Below are 25,281 nucleotides of genomic sequence, written 5' to 3' on the forward strand. Positions count from 1 at the left end.
AATAAATTGGTGATCTAGTAATTAAAATGTTTCTCTGAGTTCTGTGAGCTGCTCTAGCAAATTAATTGAACCTAAAGTGGGGAGAAGAGTGGTTCCTGGAAACCTTTGATTTATAGCCAGTCAGTCAGAAACATAGGTGACAACCTGGGTTGGCATCTTGGGGTGGGGGGCAGTCTTGTAAGACTGAACCCTTAACCTGTGGGATCTGATGCTATCTCTGGGTAGATAGTGTCAGAACTGAGTTGAGCTGTAGGACACCCAATCAGTGACCAGAGGGGGCTTGTTGGCTATATGGGGAAAACCTCCCTTTCCAAGCATTGGAATTGGTGACCAGAACTAATACTCATATAAGAAAACTGTTAGCAATAAATAACATGAAAGATCACTTTTGCAGCAATATTTAAATCAATCATGAAAAGTTGTTAGCATGTAATCACAAACAGAAAGCGCAATTGAAATGAATAAATATTGCTTCACACCACTTTGAAGCCAGTGGCAACAAGGCACTAAAAGGTGAGCCTCAGGTATTGAGGAGGGCACATTCTGCATGGAGCACTGGGTGTTATGCACAAACAATGAACCATGGAACACTTCATCTAAAACTAATGATGTAATGTATGGGGATTAACATAAGAATAAAAAAAAAAACAACCAAAAAAATAAAATAAATAAAAGGTGAGCCTCAGTGTGATAGAAGAGATTTGATAAAGACCTTTGATGTAGACATTTTTAGATCTGCTTTAGGTTAAAGAGAGAGAATAAGTGTAAAATGTATTTTTATCAAACTTCAAATGGCATCATTTAATATGCTCAGAAGATATATTGAAAAGCTGACTGAGGAACTGAGGTCTGTTTACAGCTGGTTGAAAGAATAAATGTTCCATATTTAGTCATTGTAATGGTGGCCCTCTGTGAAAACATGTCAGATCACAACATACTTGATAAGAAAAGATGAGGGAGTGTTTTGGTGGATATGGGGTCAACTGGAAAAATTGAATCTAAAAGCAAGTGTGAAGCCCAACCAATGAAGACAAAACTGCTGGGGTGGTGGTTGTCAGACCCCAGGCCAGTAAGAACAGTGAGTGCATTAGTACTCATTTCATCATTCATTGAGAATAGAGTGCTTGCCTCTTGATTTTCTCATTGTGTTCGATGGAGTGGTAAAAATGGGCAATTTGGTAGAACAAACAAGATGACAAAAAAATGAGTGCTTAGAGCCATCTTCAATGAAACAGGAAGTGACTTTGAAAACTTACTCTGGAAGACAGAAAATGGGTTGAGAAGTGTCAACTGATTCGTAGGAGCCTAGGAAGGCCAAGCCAGGATTACATGCAAAGAGGCCATGGGAAAGAAATAGAGGACCTGCTTCAAGACTCCAGTCTTGAAGGGGTGAGGATGATGGAGGGCAGCAGTGAAAAGAGGGCCTGAAATCCAGGAGGTTCATTGACTTCAGTACAGGGAACAACTGTTCCCTCCCTTCCCTTCCTACCTCCAGCCTAGATGGGAGCCAAAGGATGGAGAGCCCCAGAAGCTAGTATCCAAGGGAAGGTGATATCAAGACACTTGAAATATTTAAAACTGGCAGTCACAGTGATCATTCTTTACAGTTTCCAAAGATGATTCATTTGACCAACTGAGAGCCCTTGAGAAACCTTTAAGAAAGACCATGATAACACCCACCCTAGAGCCCACCTCCAAAAGACCCACCATCACTGACCAGGAGGAACTGCTCGGTGAATGCTAGCCATCCTGTTTCCCCGGTCAGCCTCTTCCTGTCCAATGGACTCATGAACAGAGCACCCATGGTGCACAATGGACTTGCATGGCCTGAAAAATAATGATAGTAATGAGAGTCTCCTTGCAGAGGTCAATCTGGTCACGACCACTACAAGTTCCTGATATTCCAGCAGCCTTGACCTACCCAGGCCACACTTCCAAGGGACAAGTCCTCGTGGTATATCAAATGCATAGCAGTGCTTCTGCCATGGAAGCAGGGGGACATTGGTCTGAGAGCACAGCTCCTACACTTGGAAATTCACCCCCACCTTCACATCCAGTCACATTTCCCCAGGCTGCTCCCAGCCAAAGATTGAGCATGACAAGGATGTATTAACCATGTGCATGTATGGTCCATCTCATATAAAGATTCTTTTAAATGTAAAGAAAATTAAATTTAAGAATTAGATAAGAAAGTAGATCATGGGAACTAAGAGTTAAGACTGTTGGTTCATGTCTTCTGTCCATTTCTTAACTGGATTATTTGTTCTTTTGATGTTGAGTTACATAAGTTCTTTATATATTTTGGATATTAACCCCTTATCAGATAAATCATTGCAAATATCTTCTCCCGTTCAGTCGGTTGTCTTCTTGTTTTGTTGATTGTTTCCTTTGCTGTGCAGAAACTTTTTTCATTTTAATCTGATTAAAAGTATCAGTGGTAAAATAGATGATCAAAAACATCAACTTTCTTCTGATAATAGGAGAGATCTGACTCATGAATCAGAAATTATTCCAGTCTGCGTGTTATTCAACCCTGGTGCCTCTCAGGGAGGAACCCATCAAAATGTCCACCAATATCAGCCTGAGATCATTGCTTTTCACCTCTCTGGCAACATTTGGACCTCTCTCTCCAGAGATTTCTCTGATAAAATTTTCATAAGAATGAAGGGGGAAAATGCTACTTATATTTATATATTTCAAGTCTGAGCTATTGAAATATCATGACACCAAGAAGCAGCAGTGAAATCACCTAAAAGACACAACCAATGGATCATTCCACTGCTCTTCAACTCAGCCTCACTCTCTACAACTGATAAATTCAATACAATAATATTTTACACATAAATCAGCCACCCAATAAAATAGGGCTTCAGACAGGAAACACTTGTGTCCATGTCCGTCTTTTTTCCTGAGAGTATTTTAAAATATTATTTTTATAATCAGAGAAATATAGAATGATTTGGATGTGACAGTCACACATGAATTTTTAAGGTTAAGCAAAAAACATCAAAAGAATATCTCGGCTGCTATAGTAGGCCCCAAGGCATGCCCCTGATTTCTCAGGGTTCAAGTTCAGGTCTTGCCATTAGGTATACTTCAGTGAAAAATTGTGAGAAGCAGATATTTATGGAATGTGTCTTGATGTTGTGAGCAATGAGGAGTCATTTAAAGTTCAGAGTCAACTCTATCAGCCTGTGAGGAGAAGCAGCTAGAGGAAGGAAATCCTGGAAACACAATGGTTTTGGTTTAAGATGAAGATTCCTTACATAAGAGCATGTTCAGGGAAGATAATGGAAGAAATTAATCTTTTACTGATTTCTAATCATTTATTTCTCCTCTATGCCCACTAAGTTAGCACCACAGTCTCTGACAAGCTCTTAATCAAACTCCACTCCTGCCATCAATCCTGTCCTACTACACTCTCCTTAAAAGCTCTCATTCTTCAAAGTCATTACAAAAAAAGCTTCTGCGTTATGAAAAGTGAACCCAGGACTCCATTGCTCCAAACCCCTTTTTTTCCTTAACTTTGTCTATATATTGCAGAGCACAAGTGTTAGCAAAGATCTTTGAAATCTTGAATTCCTCCTATGGAGTATGATTTTAATCTTCTGAAAAAGTTCCCAGGCACCTCTGAAGCTAATTGGCCCTAATGACATGTCAAAAACTAAACAAGTGGGTTTCTTACACTTCTCTATGCCCCGTTTTTTTTCCTTTTTTGAAAAAAAAAAAAAAGCATGACAATTTTATCTTTGGAACGAACACAAAGAATCTTCATCATTTCTTTCTGTTCCCCTGTCCCTCACATCTCCCTCTGCATGTTGCAAAATGTGCTATGGAAAACATTAAGTTGATGATAGATGATGATGATGATGGTAGGTAGAAGATAGATGTTAGATACATACATACATACATACATACATACATACATACATACATACAAGAGAGAGGCACAGAGAGATATTGTATATGTACATGCATATATACAAACTAGGATATGAGGGGAGCTCCTGGGTGCTCAGTCGGTTAAGCATCTGCCTTCAGCTCAGGTCATGATCCCAGGGTCCTGAGATCGAGCCCAACATCAGGCTCTCTGCTCAGCGGGGAGTCTGCTTCTCCCTCTCCCTCTACCTGCCATTCTGCCTATTCTCTCTCTCTCTCTCTCTGTCAAATAAACAAACAAACAAATAAAAATCTTTAACAAAAGTAAGAAATAAAATAAGATAAAAAGCCAGGATATGAGGACTAGAGATAAAATGTGGGTAAATAACCATGCTTATTTGACTCTGGGTAAAATAGAAATGTTCGGATTTTCAATCCTTCTGTGTTATTTAGTGGTGAACAATTCTTCAGGTTGTCTTGGAACTGTGCTGTCCAAGAGATTGGCCGCCAGCCACACGTAGCTATGTAAATTTAAATTCAAATTAATTAAATTACGTAAAAATTAAACTTCTGTTCCTCATTTGCACAAGCCGCATTTCAAAGACTCAATATTCTCCCATGTCCGGTGGCAATGAATGTGACAGCAGACACTCAACACTCCTATCACAGCAGTTCTCTTGGACAGCTGGTGTCTTGCAATTTTTTTACACCCGTATTAGTCTATCGTTAAAAAAAGAGGCTTAATTGGACATACAAGGGCTGAAACATTCTTTTCTCAGAAGGAAAATTGCTTTTGTCAAACTCACGTAGAAACTCTGAAGAATCACCAGGAAATAAAATTATAGAAAGCAGAGCTCAAATCCTTTGGTCGTCAAATTCAGATTCTATCCTATAATCATTGAATCTCAGGGTTGAAATAGAATTTAGAGGTCATCTGACCCAATCATCCTTTCCATGTTTGCCATTGCCTCTTCAAGAACTCTACCAAGATGGAATCGAGCCCATACTTGAAAACCTTCAACAAAACAGCCATGCCTCCAGGATAAATGAAACTCAAAGAAAATGCCTAACCAAGGGGACCACCAAATCAACACTAATGATAGAATCACAGGTCTCGGGGTGTCTTGGTGCTGCAGTCGGGTAAGCGTCTGATTCTTGATTTCAGCTCGGGTCGTGATCTCAGGGTCATGAGATGGAGCCCTGCGTCTGGCTCTGCTCAGTGGAGAGTCTGCTTAAGATTCTCTCTCCCTCTGCCCCTCCCCCCTGCTCTCTCTCTCTCTCTCTCAAATAAGAAAATTTAAAAAAGAATGATTGGTCTTAGTCATTCATGGCTTTGCTGCTTGTGATTATGTTAAATTGCCACTCTGCTAAGGGCAGTAAGACTCTGCCTTTAGTGACCCGTTTAAAAGAAAAGTAATAGCTTCTGCCCAAAATGTCATTTGGCAGCCCTTTAAAAAAAAAAACATAGCTACTTTTCATAAAGCACTTTTGCTTTGACAAAGTACTTGCTTATTCAACAAAATGCTCTTATCCTCTGCTAATTTTTCACCTAGCACATGGCCAAGACACACTCAGGACTCTTGACCCTATTCCCAGTCACTTTTTATGTTGAATTGGAGACTATACTATTTGGGCAGAGAGAGCAGAAGTCTTCCTTTTCCCTAGGCCCACTCCTGGATGGAATATGGCTATACAAATAATGAGGACTGAACTTGACTTGCTTATGATAGCTTCATAATCAAGAGAACCAATAAAGTATTCACGGATGGGAGCCGAACAGAGTATGAGATATTATAAAAGGGGGTAATGTCATTTTGTCCTTTTATGGTTAGAAAGGCCCAGCCATTATAAAGATACTATCAGGTTTTCCTAATGGAATTGTCATGGTTTAGTTATCTCATGCCCATAAATCTGCCTTCGCCATGCATTGCAGTCTAGAAAATTTCTGGTTAAGAGAAAAGTGGAACTAAGCCTGTTCTGCAGTTCATAGATAATAATCAGTATTTGCAAGCCTATAAATAAAATCCATATAGATTCTTCAAGCAAACAGCCGTAGATTGGTTCAAGAATATAATCCATTCTCCACAAGGTAGCCATGATGGTCCTTTCAAAACATACATCGGCTCATGTCACTCCCTACTTCAAAGCCAGCCAACTCACTAGAATCACATCAAAGTTGGCTTAGAAGGCCCTGCATGATGGGGTCCCAAGCTACGCCTCCAATTGTACACCTTGCCTCTTCTCTTCCCTCTGCACCTGATTCCTTGCTGTGTCCTTGCAGTTCTTCAGACTTGCTGAGCACACCCCTCACTCAGGATTTTGTACTTCCTGGTCCTCTGTCTGGAATGCTTCCCCCAGATAGTCACAGCCCTCCCCACCCCCCAAGTTGTAACAGGTCGATCAATTGTCACCTCGTCAGAGAAGCCTGCTATGGCCACACACTCACTTCCTGCTCCTTACCTTGCTTTCCTCATGGGACTTATCCACACCTTGAAATGTTATTGTCTTTCTTATTTTAAGATGAATCCCGCAGGGTAGAAATTTTGTCTTGTTCATTGCCATATGCTAGTAGCCAAATCAGGACCTGGCATGTTAGTAGGTGTTCGACGAGTATGCTTTTACAAATGCAAAAATAAGTAAATGAATGAGCACCAGCTGTCAAATGCTTCTGTCTCTGAAAGAGTGCCCAGTACTTCCCCTTTACAACATTCACATAACCCTTGTAATCACTTGACATTTTATTCTCTGCTAGATTATGACTGACTTCATTCACTGCTGTAAACCCCCAATGCCTTCCAAAGTGTTTTTTAAATATGCACTAAGTGAAAGTGCATGAATGAACTGTCTACTTTGATTATCCATAGGATCCATCCTGTTGACAGATTTGACTCTCGTCCTCAGGCAATAAAGGTAGACAAGAAAAATCTCAGAGATTCATTAGCATCGTCATGATCATTAGCTAAGAGGCTAGAGTGTGTTGGAATCAATAGCCAGATCAAGTCAGAAAGCAGTGCTATTTCAAAAGGGATTGCTTTGTGGTGCCCAGGAAAAGTGGCCAGAGTGCCCTACAGATCTGGAGACCACACTGATCATTAGGCCAGTGAAGTATGGAGACAAATGCACCAGCAAAGAGGCTCAGGGGAAATTGTTCATACCATGCACCAATGTAGAAAATATTCTTCATTCATCTTCTTCAATTCAGGGAATATAAGTGACCTTAGGAACATGGGAAATAAGGATACTAGACATATCTTTTGTGATAGGCACAGTGCCCCCTGCTCTCCCTTTCCCATTCTAGGTTAAACTAGCCCCTGCTTGGGAGACTGCTCCTGTTCATGATCAAAACAGCTATAATGCACAATGGACTTTGTATGACTCTGATAATAATGAGTTTCCTTTCAGGGGCCAACATGGCAACCTTGACACGAGTTTCCTGATTTTCCAGCAACATGATAACCAGGCCTGGGATAAAACACCACACCTCAAAGGGACAAGTCCTCATGGCAGGTCAAACAGATAGAGGTGTTGAGGCCATGCAGAGGTAAACCATTTGGATTTGCCTTTCTTATCTCTATGCCATGGTATCATCTTCGGCGAGCTTCCTGAGAAGAAATATTAAATATTAAATATTTTATTTCTCTGTACATCAGGTGGTATTCCACACACATTGCTCTGGCCACGGATATGTTCCCTCTTGGGAACATGTGGGCACAAAGGGATCCCAAGCAGGACAAAATCCAACATCCCAGGTCCGTGGCCCTAATACTATTTCGTTACACCAAAATGATCCCTTTCAGTACTCACAGTCCTGTAAGATGAGCCCTGGTATTATCTCCATCTTACAAATGGAGAAACTGAGGATCAAGTGTCTGAGGATCAAGTCATTTGCTCATAGTGTAGATGAGCTGCAAGTTCAGTTCTGTCTTACTCCCAAATCTCTGCTCTTAACCACTAGAAAATATAATAAGTCCCTGGTTTCTGTGACCTCAAGGGCATGAAATATTACCCTTTTGAAAATCCAAGTAAATAACCTGCTTCAATGACTTATTCTCTCCCCATATGTAAGAAATTATAAATCATTTCTATTATCCACGCTGAAAATTTTACACAACTTATAAAATGCAGTCTGATCAACCCTTCACTGTTCTCAACTCAATACATCTTCAGTTTACAACTGATTATTTACGACATGTTCATTGCAGACCCACTTGAACTCCCTACTTGGTTTAGGCAGAAATAAAGAGGCTTCTACTAAGAAAGGGTAAAATGTGTTATAAATGGATCACCAACTCCAAATATTGGGGGGTGAAGAAAGAAGAACAAAATCTTCTCAACCATGACCTTTTGCAAACATTTATTATAAACTCAATCCAAACTCAGAAACAATACACAAGGTGTTCAGGTTCAAGATAAAATGAAGTATTATAACAGAAGGAAGATCAGTAGGCTTGTGTCAGAATGTGAGACCCTTCCCCACCTGTTATTACTGCATTGGATAGGGCTTAACCTCTCTGAAGTTGAGATTTTTCATCTGAAAAATGTTATAGAAACCCTCCATCTTACCAACTGCAAGGTAAAGGTGTTGTGAGGCTCAAAAAATTAAAGTGAATGAAAAGGTCTTTTTTTTTTTTTAAAGATTTTATTTATTTATTTGACAGAGACACAGCGAGAGAGGGAACACAAGCAAGGGGAGTAGGAGAGGGAGAAGGAGGCTTCCTGCAGAGCAGGGAGCCCGACGTGGGGCTCGATCCCAGGACCCTGGGATCATGACCTGAGCCGAAGGCAGACGCTTGACGACTGAGCCACCCAGGTGCCCCAAAAGTGAATGAAAAGGTCTTAAACAGTAAGTGTAATGAACATACTAACTGGCGGTAGGCTCGGAGAACAGGGTGTGGTGCAGCAGGAAATTGGAGTCTCTTCTGGCAGATAAAGCCCCTCCCTCCCTGTGCAGCTCACACTGGCTTCTCCTGTCCCTGCAGAAGCAAGAGGAGAATAGGAACCAAATTTTGGCTTGCTCTTGAACTGTTTTTACTTTCCTGGAGACCCTCAGAGTCAGAGTTTATAGTTGTCCTGAAAGGGGGGTTTTATTTCTTCCCCATCATTACCTAAAAATATTCCCCCTGGAGGACTGCTACCTCCAGCTCTGCTGGATTTTAGACTTCTAGTGCCCATAACTGAGAGACAATAATGTCTGTAGTTTAAAATCACCAAGTTTGTGGTAATTTGGTACAGGAGTCATGGGAAACTAGTACAATATCATTTAAAGCATTGAGACTAGATGAAATTACCAAGCGAGGGGACATGGATAGAGATTAGGAGGTAGGACTGAGCACTAAGGCCCTGTAATTGCAGGGGGTGGGGGAAGGGGTCTAGAAAAGGACAGTATTCAGGGTGGAAACCGGGAAGGCGGTTCTGGGGGTGCGTGAAGAAGATGGGTTGGCTAATGTGTCGAATGCTATGGATTGGTCAAGTAAGATGAGGAAGGACAGCTGTCCAGTGGATTTAGGAATTTGGAGGCCATTGGAGACCTCCACAAGAAAGGTTTCAGCGAAGCAAAACCTGATTTGTGTTGATTTAAGATAGAACTGAAGAGAGAAATCGGAGACTTTGTGTATTTGGACAACTCTCAACATTTTGCTGCTAAAAGAAGTGGAGAAATGGAGTGACAAGGAGGTAGGAAATGAGGTCCAGACAAGGTTTTTCAGATGAGAAGAGCTCCAACGGCACGCTTTTATGCTGATGGGAATGATCAAGATAACACCCCCCCCCAAAAAAGTATTACTTAACAGAGAGAGAGAAATTGCTGGAATGATGTACAAAAAATTTTTTCTTTAATATTTTATACCTCCATCCTGCCAAGATAACAACTATTTGGTGAATCTTCTTTTCTTTTTTTTTTTTTTAACAGACTTACTTATTTTAGAGAGAGAGAGAGAGAGAGCAGGGGAAGGGGCAGAGGGAGAAAGCCAAAAGTAGACTCCCCGTTGAGCGTCAAACCTGAGGCTGGGCTCGATCCCAGGACCCTGAGATCATGACCTGAACCGAGATCAAGAATCAGACGCTTAACCAACTGAGCCACCCAGGTGCCCCTGGTGAGTTTTCTTGAAGTGTTTTTATGCCTTTTTTTACCTGGTTGAGATTGCAGCTATTTAAGGATAGTTAATTCAGTAATACACACAGATCCAGAATGGAGTATTATTTGAATAAGAGTTTGGTGACTAAAAATATCTGGATAGTTTTTAAAAAAATGACTTGATCCATTTAATATAAGGTGCCAAAAATTGTTAAATCCCCTGACAAGTAAATGGCCATTGTGGAGATCTATGCAATTCTGCTTTTGTAAGAGCAAAAAGGCTTCACCATATCGTACATTTGAAATTAATATAACACTGTATGTCAACTCTACTGGAATTAAAATAAAAAATAAAACATTTTAAAAAGAGCAAAAAGGCTTTTTGTTGAACAATTCTCCTCCCACTGTGTCCTGCTGGGTCATCAGTAGGTACATTCTTAGCAAGCGCTGGGAATTGAAAAGCACAGTCATTTTTACATATGGTTATCAAATGTGTTAAGAAGTCAATCTGAACAGTGGATTGAAAGCTGACCGTTGGGGAACACATTTCCTGACACAGAAAAAGAAGCCAAAAGAGAGCTAAGAAGAAAGCAAGGAAGTTTCAAGTTTCACGGGGTTCACCATTACCCGAATCAACAAGGCAGCAAATAATACAAAGGGTTTAGCATTTCCATTTTTAATCAGGAATAGATGATATGCACAGTCCTCAGTTCTTCATTTATATTTTGAAGGCTTACATATCTAATAGCATCTTTTTGATGACTTTCACATGAAAAGCAACTTCTCTGTGCATTAATTTATTTGGTCACACGGCTTTCCACGCATCCTCTTTAGATTGTTCTTCATTGTCTTTTGGTCTTTGGATTCTGAGAAAAAGAATATTTTTTGTTGGAATCTCAGGTAATTTTTTTCTTTATCAGCCCAGTTCAGAATGTGAACCGGGATTTCTGGAGGTGTGTATTTCTCTTTAGGAATTTCACCTGACGTGGAGTGAAAACAGGGAAGGAGAATGATCAATTATTTGTTCTCTCTTTTAAATGGAAGCTATGTTCCAAGGGTTTTCTTTTACTCCTCTAATTTTTATGTTGAAGTCTCTATTTATAATTTTCTGTCATTGTTTTCTCAGCTTGGTCTTCTTCCTCAAGGACTTCTTGAGTTTATTTTCCACAGTGCTTACTTTATGAGAATTTTAATTTTAATTCTGGAATGATAGGTTGGTTCATTAAAATTTCCTTTTCTCATCTATTCGTACTTTCACATTATCCTATTGTTTCTTAAACTCTGGGATTTTTTCCCTTCCAATGACTCTCTGTTACATAATGATGAATTCTTCCAGTGTCCTTTTGGAGAGAGGATATTCAGAATTTCTAATACCGTTTTTCTGATTCTTAAAATAAATGATTTTAAGATATTTCTTCTTCCTTGGGAGTTCTATTGTTTTACAGACATGCTCTTTTTCTTCTATCTCTCTATCCATTTATTTATTTATTGAGAGAGAGATCAAGAGCAGGAGTGGGAGAGGCAAACGGAGAGGGAGAAAGAGAATCCCAAGCAGACTCTCCACAGAGTGTGGAGTCTGACGTGGGGCTCAATCTCAAGACCCTGAGTTCATGACTTGAGCCGAAATCAAGAGACAGATGCTTAAACGCCTGAGCCACCCAGGCACCCCTCTCAATCCTTTTTTTAAATGAGAATGCAAATGCAAAGAATGCAAAATGCAAAACTTCTGCTCATTGTTCTTCAAGACATAATGTATCTACATAATGGATATTACGCAGTCTCTATTAGAGGAAATTCAGCAGTCTTTTACTAGGAGGAACATGCATATTTAACTTGGAAAAAATTATTCCGTAATTATTAGATGAGAAAAAGAAATTATCCTGACTGCACAGGATAGCATGGTCACATTGCTGCTTTAAGCATAAATATACCTTTCAATCATTTATTGAATTAATATTTAGCACCTATCAACCGCCAATGTCAGCTATAAACAAGACAACGTACCTGTTATTAGGATGGGTACGTTCTGTTGGGGAAGAATGATAAAAGCAAACAGTGTAATCAGTTTAAATCATGAAAAATTGAGATGACTCATCTGAAAGAAATAAATAGAATGATCAAATGCAAAATACAGTAGCCAGCTCGCAAAGGGTGAACAGAATGATCTTGCCATGACCTCACTTCAGGAAAGACCACTTGGGCGAGTTTAGAAAGATGACAAGGAAATGCCTTGTGCCTTAGGGAAGACTCTCCACATGGAGGGAACAGCAACTTCAAAGGCCAGGACGTAGGAAAGGAGTTGTTGTGTTTGAAAATTAAGTAAAGAAATAGGACCATGTACCTGGCTGGAGCATATTTATGGGGAAGAACAGGAATAAGAGATGAATATGGATATTTAAATCCAATTCAGATCATGGAGGGCCTTGGGGATATTGCTAGGGAATTTAGAGTTTATTCTAAGAGCTCAGGAACTAGAGGCTTTGGGTGAACAAAAATTAAACCCCAGAGTTTCTTCATTTTTAATTAATATTATATAAGTCATAAACTTAGTTCCACTTTAAGCTTTTAAAGAATTTTATTGTTCAATTTCAAAGACGAGCAAATATTAATAATCATTTAAGGGATCCAATTGATGTTTGACCCCACTTACAAACTCAATTAATTTACTGCCTTGAAACACGTTAAGGTGCATTAATAAACTTACCCCGTTGATACTTGCTGATTTTGCAATTATCTGAGAAATTTTCCTAAGTACTTCTGTAATTATAAGTATGTTGTAAATACAGTGATTCTTAAAGTTTCTTAAATGTCCCAATAACTGTATATAAGCTTAGTATGACTTCAAATAAATTTCAAACCTAAAATAATCACTCATCTTATTTTTAAACTGAAATCACAAGGTTAAGCTATTAACACACTAATACATCAGATATTCTTAAACATTACAGATAACAAATGTATACATATTATATTAATATTATTATGAGTTTTTACTTTCTTCACACCTATACTTAATTCTAAACCTCCCTAGCATTAAAGGGGCTTACCCACTAAGGGAAAAATGGTGTTACTTCAAACTACTTTTTTTCAGGCTTATTGAAGTATAATTGACAAATAAAACTGTATATATTTAAGGTGTACAGGATGATGATTAAATATACATATACATTGTGAAATGACCACCACAATCAAGCTAATTAACATATCCATCACCTTACGTAGTGACCTCTTTGGCGTGTGTGGTGAGAACACTTAACATCTGCTCTCAGCAAATTTCAAGTATTCAATATGGTATTATTAATAAGAGTCACCACCCTGTACACCAGATTCCCAGAAATTACTCATCCTGCTTAACTGCAACTTGTACCCTTTGACAAACATCTCCCCATTTCCTCCACCCCCAGACACAGGTAACCACTGTTCCATTCTCTGTTTCCATGAATTCAACTTTTAAAAAAAATCCCGCATTGAGTGAGATTACATGATATTTGCCTTTCTCTGTCTAGCTTATTTCACTTAGCATAATGTCCTCCCCTCCAAGGTTTATCCATGTTGTCACAAACGGCATTCAGCCCTAAAAAAAGGAGGAAATCCTGCCACCTCAAACAATCCTGAGCTTGCTTTCCCAGGGGAATATTTAGGATTTCTTGGCATACTGAGGCTTCTTAATAACTAGACCAAATCTCTCAGTGTTATCATATCCTGAACTATAGACATCTAGGGCAAATCTTCTTCTTACTCTCACTGCCAAGCCAAGTCCCATTATATAGTACTTTCTAGAGCTAACAAGTACATCCCACGTGTGTTCCTATAGCTAACCTCCATCCAGGTGGCTTCTTCATCTGATTGGATCAGCAGATCAGTGTCCTGCTTCAATCTGTGCTCACTTCTTGTCCTGTTCTTCCCATCTTTAAAATCACAACCTTTACAGGTATGAAAGTAACATCAGATTGAATTCTGGAATGCCCTCATGGCTTTGTCCGCCAAGAGCAATGAGAAGTCATTGAACGATTTTGAGCAGGAGTATGATATGAATAGTTTCACATTTTCAAAATATTACACTGCAACTTTGGGCAAAATGAGTTAGAAATATGCAAAGCGGATTCAGAGAGACCACTTTCGAGGCTCTTGAAGTATTTCACGCAAGAGATTACTTTGTGATTCAAGCTAAGGATTGCATCTACCTCTGCACCCTTGACCTGAGAACGACCCTCTGTCTTCTTCCACCCAGGGCCACGCCATGGGGGGAGGCATACATGAGAAGGGAAGAAGGGAAGAATACAGTCGACCAAACCAGTCCCCTGCTCCTTTCTCAGCCACACCACCCTCTGGTCCATGGGGCATTGCACCTAAGAGAGGCAGAAATCCAGCAAAGAAAGAAACTGAACTCAAAATAGGATCACAGAGTTTCACATGTTGCCCACTGGATGTCAAGGAAGTTGGATAATTTATGTGTATAAATATAGCTGTGTCTCCCAGCTGTGATGGGATGGATGGAAAATAACAGTATCTGCAAATTCTTCTGCACATCTACACTTATTTGATCATTTTATTAGAATCTATGAAAGGAAGGAGACCTATTATTAATCACATTTTGGTATGAAGACATTGGGGCATAGAGAATGTTAAATAGTTAGTCCAAGGCAATATCCAAATACGTACTTGTACACACACATGCACACACATGCAGAGGACAGAGCTAGGACTAGAGTTCTTGAAAGTATTTCTTCCTTCAGGCATCTACTCATATTTTAAAATTTTCAGTCAGGAAACTTCTCCTCAAAGCTACACTAGCAGCCCCATCTCTTGCTACCAGATTTTTTATATTATAAAACTAGTACTAAAGGCTTACTGGTGCTTGACACTATATGTGGAGAAAATGAAGCCAGTGGTATTTCTATTTTGTTCATTATTTTGTCCCCTATGCTTAGCCCTCAGCCTGGCATGTAGTCAGTGTTTGACAAATACTTAATCAGATGTTGGTGGTTATGTATGCCCCACCTTTTACCAGATGGAAGTGTTTTGGGGCACAGGAAATTCAAAATAAAAGTCAATTCTTGGGCTCAGTTTCTGCAGCATGAATGCTAAACTGACAGTCGCAAAGCGTTCTCCTCTGGCTCAAGTGTGCTTCCCAAGTGTTGACTCCTATTGTTATATGCTGGTCTCTCTGTTTCTCAAGCTTCCCCCCGCCCCCCATTCCCTGACACTTTGTGACTCTTCCTTTATTCTGCTCTTCCAGTTAACACATGGAATTGGTTGGAAGTATCACCTTCCCTCCTGTGGAAATTGATGAAGGCCTACCAAATCAACACAAACAAAGACGACTGAGTGAGAGCTTGCTATTGCAAGAAACTATCACTTCTATCTTGCAGAAACTCAAAGGCAAGCAGAGAAGTGGGAATGTTTTCTGGTGGAAAACAGAGAAGTCTTCAGGTATGTCCTGATTGTAGGCTGTTCATGTGAAAAAGCTGGAGGAGAGCTTATGAGAACCAGGGAGCCTTTTGTGATTGGCTAGAGGTCCATATTTGGCATTGTCCACTTGGTCCTAAGTTGGTAGCAGGGACAAACTTAGGAAAGCTTCCAGTTATTAATAAAATTCCAGACATTTGGGGTCAACTGGTACAGGAGCTATTGTTGGACTTCCTAAATTGTTTCTAGAGATAGTGTTCTGAATTTCTACAAGTCTGACACAGCAGACTGGCTCCCTGCGCTAGTTACCATAGATAATGGGAAGTTACCTGGGCTGGTTGGGCAGACCATGGGTCAGAGTTCTATTTTTATGCATGGTATGTCCATAGTCCACTTGTCTATTCAGTCTGTTACTACTCTTCTGAATTCTGGTCTTGGGCTGATCAGAGCTGCCTTACCTCCATTGTTCAAATAAGGTTTAGGACAACAGAACTCTTGCATGTGACTTGCTTCCTAGTATAACCTCTTTCTCCTCTGAAACCTGATCAGAAAAGAAGGCTAGGTTGAGAAGTAATTTAAATATCAGGAACTCACGATCATTCCACCCCTGTGACCCCTTACTTCTGTCCCCAGAAAAAGCTTGGGCACCTATACTTTCTCTCTTACCATCAGCTACTCTACTCAAGGCAGGCACATGGATGTGTTGGCCAGATGACCCTTCAAGGAAGAAAGGAGGGCTTGCTCTCATTTGCAGGAAGTACAATCAGCAGAAAACTTCCACTGTCAGTTCCTTCAGGTTATGCCTCAGCTGCTTAGAACCTCCTCACCCTAGGTCATGCCCTTTGGGGGGCAACCCATGTCTAGGAACTAAGCAAGGCAAGGGTATGAAGATGCTGCCATTTTGACCTGAGGAGGACAACTTTAATGGGTGTGCTCTCCCCAGAGGTCTCTGCCAGATTGGCCAAGACTTCTCAGATTGACAGCACCATTTCACTGTTTCCTCTTCTCAGTTCTCCCCTTCCTTTCATGGCTGCTGATTCCTAATAAAATCTTCCACCCTAAACTCCATGTAAGTTTTGGGAGAAACCAATCTGTACCTCTACCTCAGAGCCTGTCTGCCATTGGCTCCAGGGTCTTAGTTCTACAGATGAAGAGTCTGGTCAATATAAATATGAATATGCTCTCTGTTCACAGCTTCACCCCTCACTTTTAACTTAAGTCTGGGAGTAAATTCATATACACTCACATGCACACTCATTCTCTCTCTCTCTTCCTCATACACACACACACACACACACACACACACACACCAGTCTAAACATTGTGATCAACCTGGTCTCTGATGAATTATGTAGGTAAGCAAGACCTAAAACACAGATGAGCAAGTGGCAGCACATAGTCTGCCACTGGGTCCATGATATGCAAGGACTGAATTTAAAAGCAGAGAAGAGTCCATCCATTTCTCCTTCATGGAAGTGACGGGGCCGCTGGGTGCTCTCACATCTCCCCTGTGCCCCTTTATCTGATGAATGAGTGTAGCACTAAACCCAAGATAGTCTGGTCAATAATAGAAGAATAGAAAAGTAGAAGAATAAAAAAAGTCAATAGGAAGAAAGAAGATCAGATTGAGCAAAGTTGTTACCTTGAGTCATTCCTGATTTACAGTTTAACCCCCTGGCTTAGAGTCTCATCCCACAGCAGGAATTTAGCATGAATCCTTTGAGCCCTGAGCTGTTCGGGAGCTAGCTGTCTGGGCTTCAGATGGTGCATGCACAAAACCATTGACAATCACAGGCTGTGGCTCCAGATAGCTACTGGATTAGGAGAAAATTTTTTCATTGGTGCTAAATTAAACATGATCCAAATCCTCACATGACTAATATTTTGTACTCTTTTCTCATCAAAAGGTGATTTATTGAGTAGGGGAAATGGATATTGGGAGCAAATAGCAAAGTGAATGAGCATGAGTGTGAAGATGGAGGAAAATGCTCTGCTGCAGCCTCCGTTTGCTAGTGAATCACCTCCTAGAGAATTATCACCAGCAATGAGAAAATACATCCATCAAGCAGACAGTCTTCTAGAGAGTCTGTGAACAAAAGCCAAGGAAACAGCCACTGCCTCCTGTTTTCCCAATGTGAAAGCATTCCAAAATCCAAAGCACTAAGACGAGAGTCCCCAGTTGTTCATATTACCCTCAAATGAAACCTCATTACTATGAGTCATTATGTTCCAGTAGCTTTATTTCTAGTGCCTTTAAGCTGCAAGATTGTGCATATTTCATCCGACATGAACAGGCCTGGGATAACTTGTGGTTTGAGGCATTAAAGAATCATAAAAGACAACCTAAATCACTTGAAGAACATCAAGTCAAATTAGATCAAGATGGCAGACTGAAAACACAGACAGCTGCGTCTCCTGTCCCAAGTCCCTAGACTCATGAGACATTGGGAAAGTGTGTGTGTGTGTGTGTGTGTGTGTGTACAAGAGATCAATTACTTATCAGCATTAGAAAAAAAAATCTATCAGTACACTAGAAATTTGGCTAAATTCCAAAAGATAGAAGGCAAATGAGGTTGGTTTAATGAAGTAAACAAAAGCCCCAAACTCCAGCCCAGCATAGGGAAATTACAATCAGAGCAGAGCTGGGTAGGCTCTAAACCCGGGTGTGGCTCTTACAGGTTACTAGGGAAACCATCAGTGTTACGAAATCACATTTGGAGCATATAGAGCTGCCTGGTGGGTCCATCCTGCCTTCACCATTCTTTCATGCCACACCTCCACTTCAATCAGAAGAAAGCATTTTCCCCTCGACAGTAGCAGTTAGTTTGAATGCTCAGGTTGAAGAGGCTGGTTGGTGCCAAGAGTAACTTCTGACAAATAAAAACAGGATCAAAAGATAAAGTAATCAAATGCTCTATCAGGGAGCCCATCCTGTCCCCTTCCAAAACCACTGGAGGCAAACTGCAGTAAACAAACACAGTCACACATGTGTAAACAGGGAATCTCAAATTGTAAAAATGAGTACGTGAACAAGAAAGAGAAAATATTTAAGGAAAACTAACACTTTGAAAGAGAAGTACAAAAATCAGCAAATAGAAAAATGTGCACAATAGAGCAAAAAAGAGCAGATTTTAAATGAAGTATAATTAATAACTTCAGAGTTATAAGAAAAGTTATCTATGAAATAAAAGTGAGTTGTTTTGATAATTAGAGATCTTGGACATAAAATAACATGATTACCAAAATAAAAATTTCAAGTAGGCAAAATATCAAAATAGGCACCCCTGAGGAATAAGTTACTAAGTTGAGAGACAGAGCTGGAAAATTCAGACTTCTGTACAAGACAAGAAAAAAAAGATATGATATAAAAGTCTAAAATATGAGGGATACTTGCAAGAGTGAAAATCCTTTGAATCAGAGAAATTCAGTGCAATCTAAATCAAAATTCCAACAGAACTTTATTGAACTTGACAAGTTAACCATAAAATGAAAAGAAAATGCAGAATAAAAAAGAACAATGGAAGGAACTTGACCTACCAAATATGAAAACAAGCTATAAAGTTCTGTGAGCTAACACAATATGGTGACTGTATATATTGACTGGGTCTCGATACATGAACAAACATAGATGATTATAAAAAAAATGGAAAGCTCATATTATGTTTCATGTGGAAAGTTAATGCGATAAATAAGAGATCTGAACTGTTCTCCTCTTGAGAAACAGGTCTGACTCCTTACTGGGCTTTGGTAAAGGCTGAAGACCTAACCATGGGATATCAGATGACCATGAAACCTGAGTTTCTCATGACGCACAAAGTCTTGCCTTATGATTGGGTTCCTGCAGAAGCAATCTATCATCAAATGGAAATAATATTATGGTAGCTTTGTAATGTGTCAACCAGACTAGGCTGAACCTCATTCCCAGAATTCCCTTTCTTGTGCATTTCTGGGTATGCTGGGTCACAGGGAGATTCTTGAGACATTTGAAAAGCTGCAAAGAAGCAGCAGCTGTTTGTAATATACATACGGTTGTTAGTGATCTATTGATTCACCTCATTAGCACGAAGCAGCATCTGGACCTTAAAATACCCTATCTAATCCTACATCCTCCTCTAGGTTTTCTGAGTTCAGGGCCAGGTATGTGGCGGGGGGGGGGGGGGTTTACCTCCATGATAAGGGGTCATCAAAGCCAGATCTTAGTTTGTCCTCATGGGGTCCCAGCTCATGCTCACCAGGTTTTAGTCTACTCATGATCTTCCGTTCCTGTCTGCCTGCTCTATGGATTTACAAGGAAAACAGCCTTACAGAGACTGCTTAACCAGCTCCCTCTTGTATAAGCATAATAAACTCCTACTGTTCTTATCTGGTTGGGTCCTGACTGATACAGGTGTATAAGAGACCAAGCTCGAGCAAATCCAGAAGGAATAAATGAATTACCTCTGGATTATGAGCAGGTGGCTCAGACTTCAACACCAACTCCAGTTGAAATTGTCTCCTATCCCTCAACTCACATCAATAGCCTCCTAAGATGTTCCTTATGCCCAACTAACTAAAGAAGAAATGCTTCCAGGTGTTATTCTAGCAGCACCAGAAAAAGGAAAGCTGCTGCATCGCAGCCCCACTCAGGGATGACACTGAAGGACAAGGTGAAGGACAAGCCTCCCCCAAGCAGACATTTGAACAGTGTATGTGCACTAGCACTGAGGTGAGATACCGCCAGAGGTGTGGCTCTACACTGATCCACAGGCTATTTCTAATGGTTTGGCTGGATGCTCAAGGACTTGGACTTTGGAAGGAACTTCCAAGTTTGGAAGAATGCTGGCCAGGAAATCTGGGGTAAAGGTATGGTACAAACCTCTTAGAGTATGAGAATTTGTGTCTTGTGTAGATACCCACCAAAGGGCATCCATCGCAGAGGAGACTCTTCATATCAGGTGGACAAAATGACTTACTCTATGGGTGTCAGTCAGGCTCCTCCCTCAGACCCACAGTCTTTAGTTTCTCTGTGCTCATGTCATCTTCTCAGCCTTATCCCCTTATCTTCTGATCCCTCATCCTGATTTATTTCCTTTCCTTCTTAGCCTTTATCACTCTCAATACATACATTTTTGCTTCCCTTCACTCACACTGGCCTATCCAGGTCACCGTCAAATCCCACCTGGACCAGCAACCATTTCTAACCTCATGTTTTTTCTCCCATTTATTGTCCACACTGCAACCAAAATGACCTTCCTTGAATGAAAGCTGACTTAGTCACTCCTCTTTTTAAAGGCTCCCCCAATTCCCCTCTACCTTTCATGTAAAAACCTTCAAATGCCCTTTGTGATACACCCCGCACCAACTCCCTACCCCACCTCAGCTTAGAGCACCTCAAGATGCCAGGCATACCAAACTTCCTTCTGTTCCTCAAACCACACCACACTCCATCCTAGAGGCCTTGCCAAGCATCTCCCCCACTGCCTGGAACATTCGCTCCATCTTACCTCTTTTTCCAGTAGCTTCTGTTTGCCCTCCAGTCTCAGAATAAATGTCACTTTTTCTGGAAGGCCTTCCCTTAGCCTTTCCCCTTTGTAATGGCCCCATGGCATCTTCTCTTTTTCATGTGAGAGCTATCACCATCCTTTCTTACAGTTACCCATTTAATTGTTTATTGCAAAGCAGTGAAGCAAAGAGTTTTAAGAACATGGTCCTGAGTCGGCCTGCCTGGATGTGAATCCCAGCTCTGCCTCTTACCAGCTTTCTCACCTCAGGTCAATTATACCAATAATGTTATTCAGCTGGTGTGAGGATTAAGTGAATTAATGATACTTGTAAAGCCCTTATAACAATGCCAGGTAAAGTAAATGCTCAAGTAAAAGCAACAAGTATTTGCTGAATGAATAGATAGATGAGTGGACAACATCTTCGTTACAGTCATAAAGCGAAGCAGTGTGGAAGCTGGGCTGGAAATCCAAGTCTCCTGTCTTTTCTTGTGTTGTTTTCCCTCCTTATAATTGTGAATTTCAGGCCGAAATGAGTTTACCTCCAGGAGGGCATGTTAATTTGCTCAGATAGTCTGAGCCTCAACACAAACAGGATTCACCTTCCTTGAGTATCAATTTTTGTTTAATGATAAGCAATTTAAAACGTTATCCTTACATTGGAGAGTAAAATGTAATATTCACCTGAAATTTGAAAGTAACGTAAGACTAGAAATAAAATGTCCAACTTAGGGGTTTGCCTTGCCCCCACCCCTCATCCCCCATTCCAACATTCCCCTCACCGACCAACAAGGCCACCATACACAGCCAGGGACGGCACCGACTGGCAAACTGTTCTTAGTGCCATTATTGACAATAATGGACAACGCAAGAGAATTAACTTCAATGCCCTCTAAAATACTGGCTAGCATCTTAGACATTATTTTAGTTAGAATTTGGTCCACATGTATGTGAGGATCATTTGGACTTCCAAACAGAATCTGAAATTACATTTTCTTCCCTATTATTTCTGATTATAAGCTTTTCCAAAGACTATTTACAAAGAAAGGCTAAGCCGTTAAACAATTATATGTTGCTACTTCACATTAATCTCAGGCAAACTGATCATAAATAGTAAGCCCATTGTCCGTGGCAAAACACAGCTGGCCTTATCCATTTCCACATGCAGTCACGAGGAGCCACATGCTGGCTCCCCGAGGAGGTATACGGGGGATGGAAGAAAAGGTGTCCTAATAGACTAGGTTTCTCAAGGGCGGCACATCGACATCTGGAGTGAATACTTTGTCGTGGGGGCTGCCTTGTGCATTGTAGGATGTTTAGCAGCATCCCTGGCCTCTCCCCACCCAATGCCAGCGGCATCTCCTCCCTCTAGTGAGATTTGAGATGACCAAAAACATCTCCAGACATGACCAAATGTCCCCTAGGGGGCAAAATCACCCCCAGTTGAGAACCACCATAGTAATTACAACAGAACAGTAGTAGACAACAGAACCCAGATGACAAGAGACACAGAATGTCTTTTCAAAACAGACACGTTCTATTTGGACCCTCCTGTTTAAATCCTGCTGTAGAACAATTGCCAAAAATAAAACGCAACCCATCCTCAACGTTGCAAGAGCTGTTTTCAACGGCAACAAAGAAAAGGTGCAGGAAAAGCTACTTTTTTGGGGAGCCTCTCACTATTCTTGGATATGGATCTAAATTCCATTCCTTTTGAAAGAAGTCCCTTGGAAGAATAGCTTACATTTTTCCCCCACATGCCAGAAATTGTGGTAGAGAAGGCCTTTTTCACACTATTATTTTCAAAACGCCTCAAAGAGAAGCCTGATCTTCAGTCATTCCTGAGCTGAGAATCATTTTCTTGGCTTTTGCAGCACTGGCCAGGAGTGCTAGCCTGCTGGGCATCTAAGTGGTGTCTGAAACTGCTCATTAGAGGGACCAGGGCTGACCTACAGAGACGCTAATCACTCACCTGAACTTCAAGGGCTGACCTTATTCCATAAGGATCCAGCGAAGTCATATTAATAGCTTCCTTACTCAATTCCAACTGAATGTATTGTTAACCATATTTGTGACCCAAAACTAGAATCCAGTTGTGAGAACAGCTTCCAAAGAAATTCTGCCTGTTTCATCGAAATTACTTTCCCCGAGAAGATGAGTATTTTTTTTTTCATTGCCAAGAATGTGCGGCTCTGCTGTGGTCCACCTGGCCCCCAGGCTCTTTGATATTCTGTTTTTATTTTTAGGTATTGCTTCAAACCTGAGGAACTCAACCTTCCCTCAGGGAAGCATCTGTCATATGGATATGAATGGAGGGATGGGGCATAATTTGTGGCAGAATTAGTGTCAGAGTCTCGCTCCACTAAATGGACCCTCATCTGCCTCTACATCTCATTCACCTTGCCATTTCCCATGAAACTGTTTTGTACTTAGTAGTCTAGAAGACAAAACAACAATACATGTGTAAGGTATTTTTTTCAAGAAGATCCTTTTTTTTAAATTTTTTAAAATTTATTTGACAGAGAGAGAGAATGAGAGAGAACAAGCAGGTGGAGTGGCAGAGGAAGAGGGAGAAACAGGCTCCCCGCTGAGCAGGGAGCCTGACGCGGGGCTCAATCCCATGTCCCTGGGATCATGAGCTGAGCAGAAGGCAGACGCTTAACCCACTGATCCACCCAGGCACCCAAGAAGATCTATAAAAAAAAAAAAAAAACCACAACTACTGAGTTTATTCTATTAAATTCATCTGAAGATGACTCAGGTGTCTTTTTTTCTTTTCCTCAGATACCTTTTTTTTTCTCATAAAACTCATATCGTGTTTGCCTTTTATTTCACACGTTCTTCCTATATCATGGTCAGATGTTGAGAAGCTGACATTGCTGTCAATTTTCCTATTTTACAGAAGGGGCAACTATTAAAAGGCCTGGATCGATGGCATAATTCTGACTAGATTTCGGTTCCCCAAACCTTTTCTTCCAGGGCTCTTATCACTTGATTTACACAACCTCTCTATCACTCTCAGTGTTGTTGTCACGTCATTATGAACCATGGCATGTGGTTTCTGAATGGCTCTATTTTCAAAATGAAGAACACACATCTGAGGCAAGAATTCAAAGGTTATTCTTTGACAAAGCTAACAAAAATGTATGCCTGTAAATCTTTAGCTGAAAGAAATACATCATGTTCAATAGATAAAGACTCAAAACACAAATTACTTTGTCTGCTATCCAATACGTTGAGTAAATACATGACTGTTCGGTTAAAATATGTGATTACAAAGGGGGAAAGTGGTGAGATCTAAATGTAATTTTTCCGTGAAAGCCTTATAAAATCTATTTCAGGAAAATCGGTCTTCGGTGGAAGATTATTTGAAAGCCCAGAACAAAAAAAAATGTAGGTTAAAACTATCCTAATTTATAGCCCACTGGATGGCTTGGGCTTTTGTGAGGGAGTTTATTGGTACATTAGGAACGGCAGAGGTATAAACATGCACATGCAATCAGCAGAGAACTGAAAAGTAGAAAATTAAGCAGAGGCTCGAAGTGGCTGGAATCTTTTCTGGGCAAGAATATTGGCTATTTGAGTCATTCTAAGAGCAGGCAAAGAGTAGATAAAGATCTAAGTAGCTACCTCCCTTCAATTCAACTGTGCAAGTACAATGATTCCACGCAGCAAGAAAAATGCTCAAAATATCACATTGTCTCTCCAGTGAGGGGAAGAAAAGATGTTTTTATATTTTTATTGTTATCATTGTTCTCGCCAGAGGACGGAAACTCACAACAGAGCCATAAATACTCAACACACTGGACATCTTAAAAGTTTGATACAGGAAGGCGTTAAATACAAGGCTCTGGCCACAAAAATGGGAAAGTGACTGAGCCACCACATCATTTGTCTTGAACTTAACATTGCCAAGAAATTGCAATACTGGCACAGAATACAGAAATCATTTCCTCTGGTGCTCTTCATTCCCAAAGCCCTGACTCAAGAATGGTGAGCAAGGAGATGCTGAACGAAACCCTGATAAAAATGACTTTCAAAGGGCCAAGTCAAAGAAGGTCAAGGATGTGAGTGCATGGATTTTTGAAAACCTGCAGGAGTGACTTAGAAAATATAAACCAGATGACTCAGCAATATGGTTTAGAAAACACATATAAGACCCCTGTTTAAAAAAAAAAATGGAATACCAATAAAAGAGTAAAAAATAAAAATAATAAAAAATAATTTAAAAAAACAATAGACACAGTGTGTCAAAATGGCTGGTAGATATATTTCATTTCCTGCTCGTCTTACAGAATGAATAGGGGTTCCAGTGCCTATGAAGATCTAGCCTCTTCCAGCCAGGATCCCCAAAGGGGATCCAAGGGAGCATATCCAAAAGGAACATAATGTTAAACAGAAAATTTTAAACACCATGAAAGGTGGAGAGAGAAACCACAG

General features: G+C 40.4%; 1 protein-coding gene across 1 annotated transcript in view; it reads right to left on the reverse strand.

Moving 5' to 3' along the window:
- The window catches only part of LOC123834231 (zinc finger C2HC domain-containing protein 1A-like), a 172,102-nt gene that overhangs the window by 35,062 nt on the left and 111,759 nt on the right, over window positions 1–25,281 (reverse strand). The window contains 1 exon segment of the mRNA XM_054504721.2: window positions 1,718–1,827. The gene's annotated coding sequence lies outside the window, so the exon portion shown is untranslated.

Source organism: Mirounga angustirostris, unplaced genomic scaffold, assembly GCF_029215605.1.
Source record: "Mirounga angustirostris isolate CCGP_5_RB_7025 unplaced genomic scaffold, mMirAng1.0.hap1 SCAF_7, whole genome shotgun sequence".
NCBI lineage: Eukaryota > Metazoa > Chordata > Mammalia > Carnivora > Phocidae > Mirounga > Mirounga angustirostris.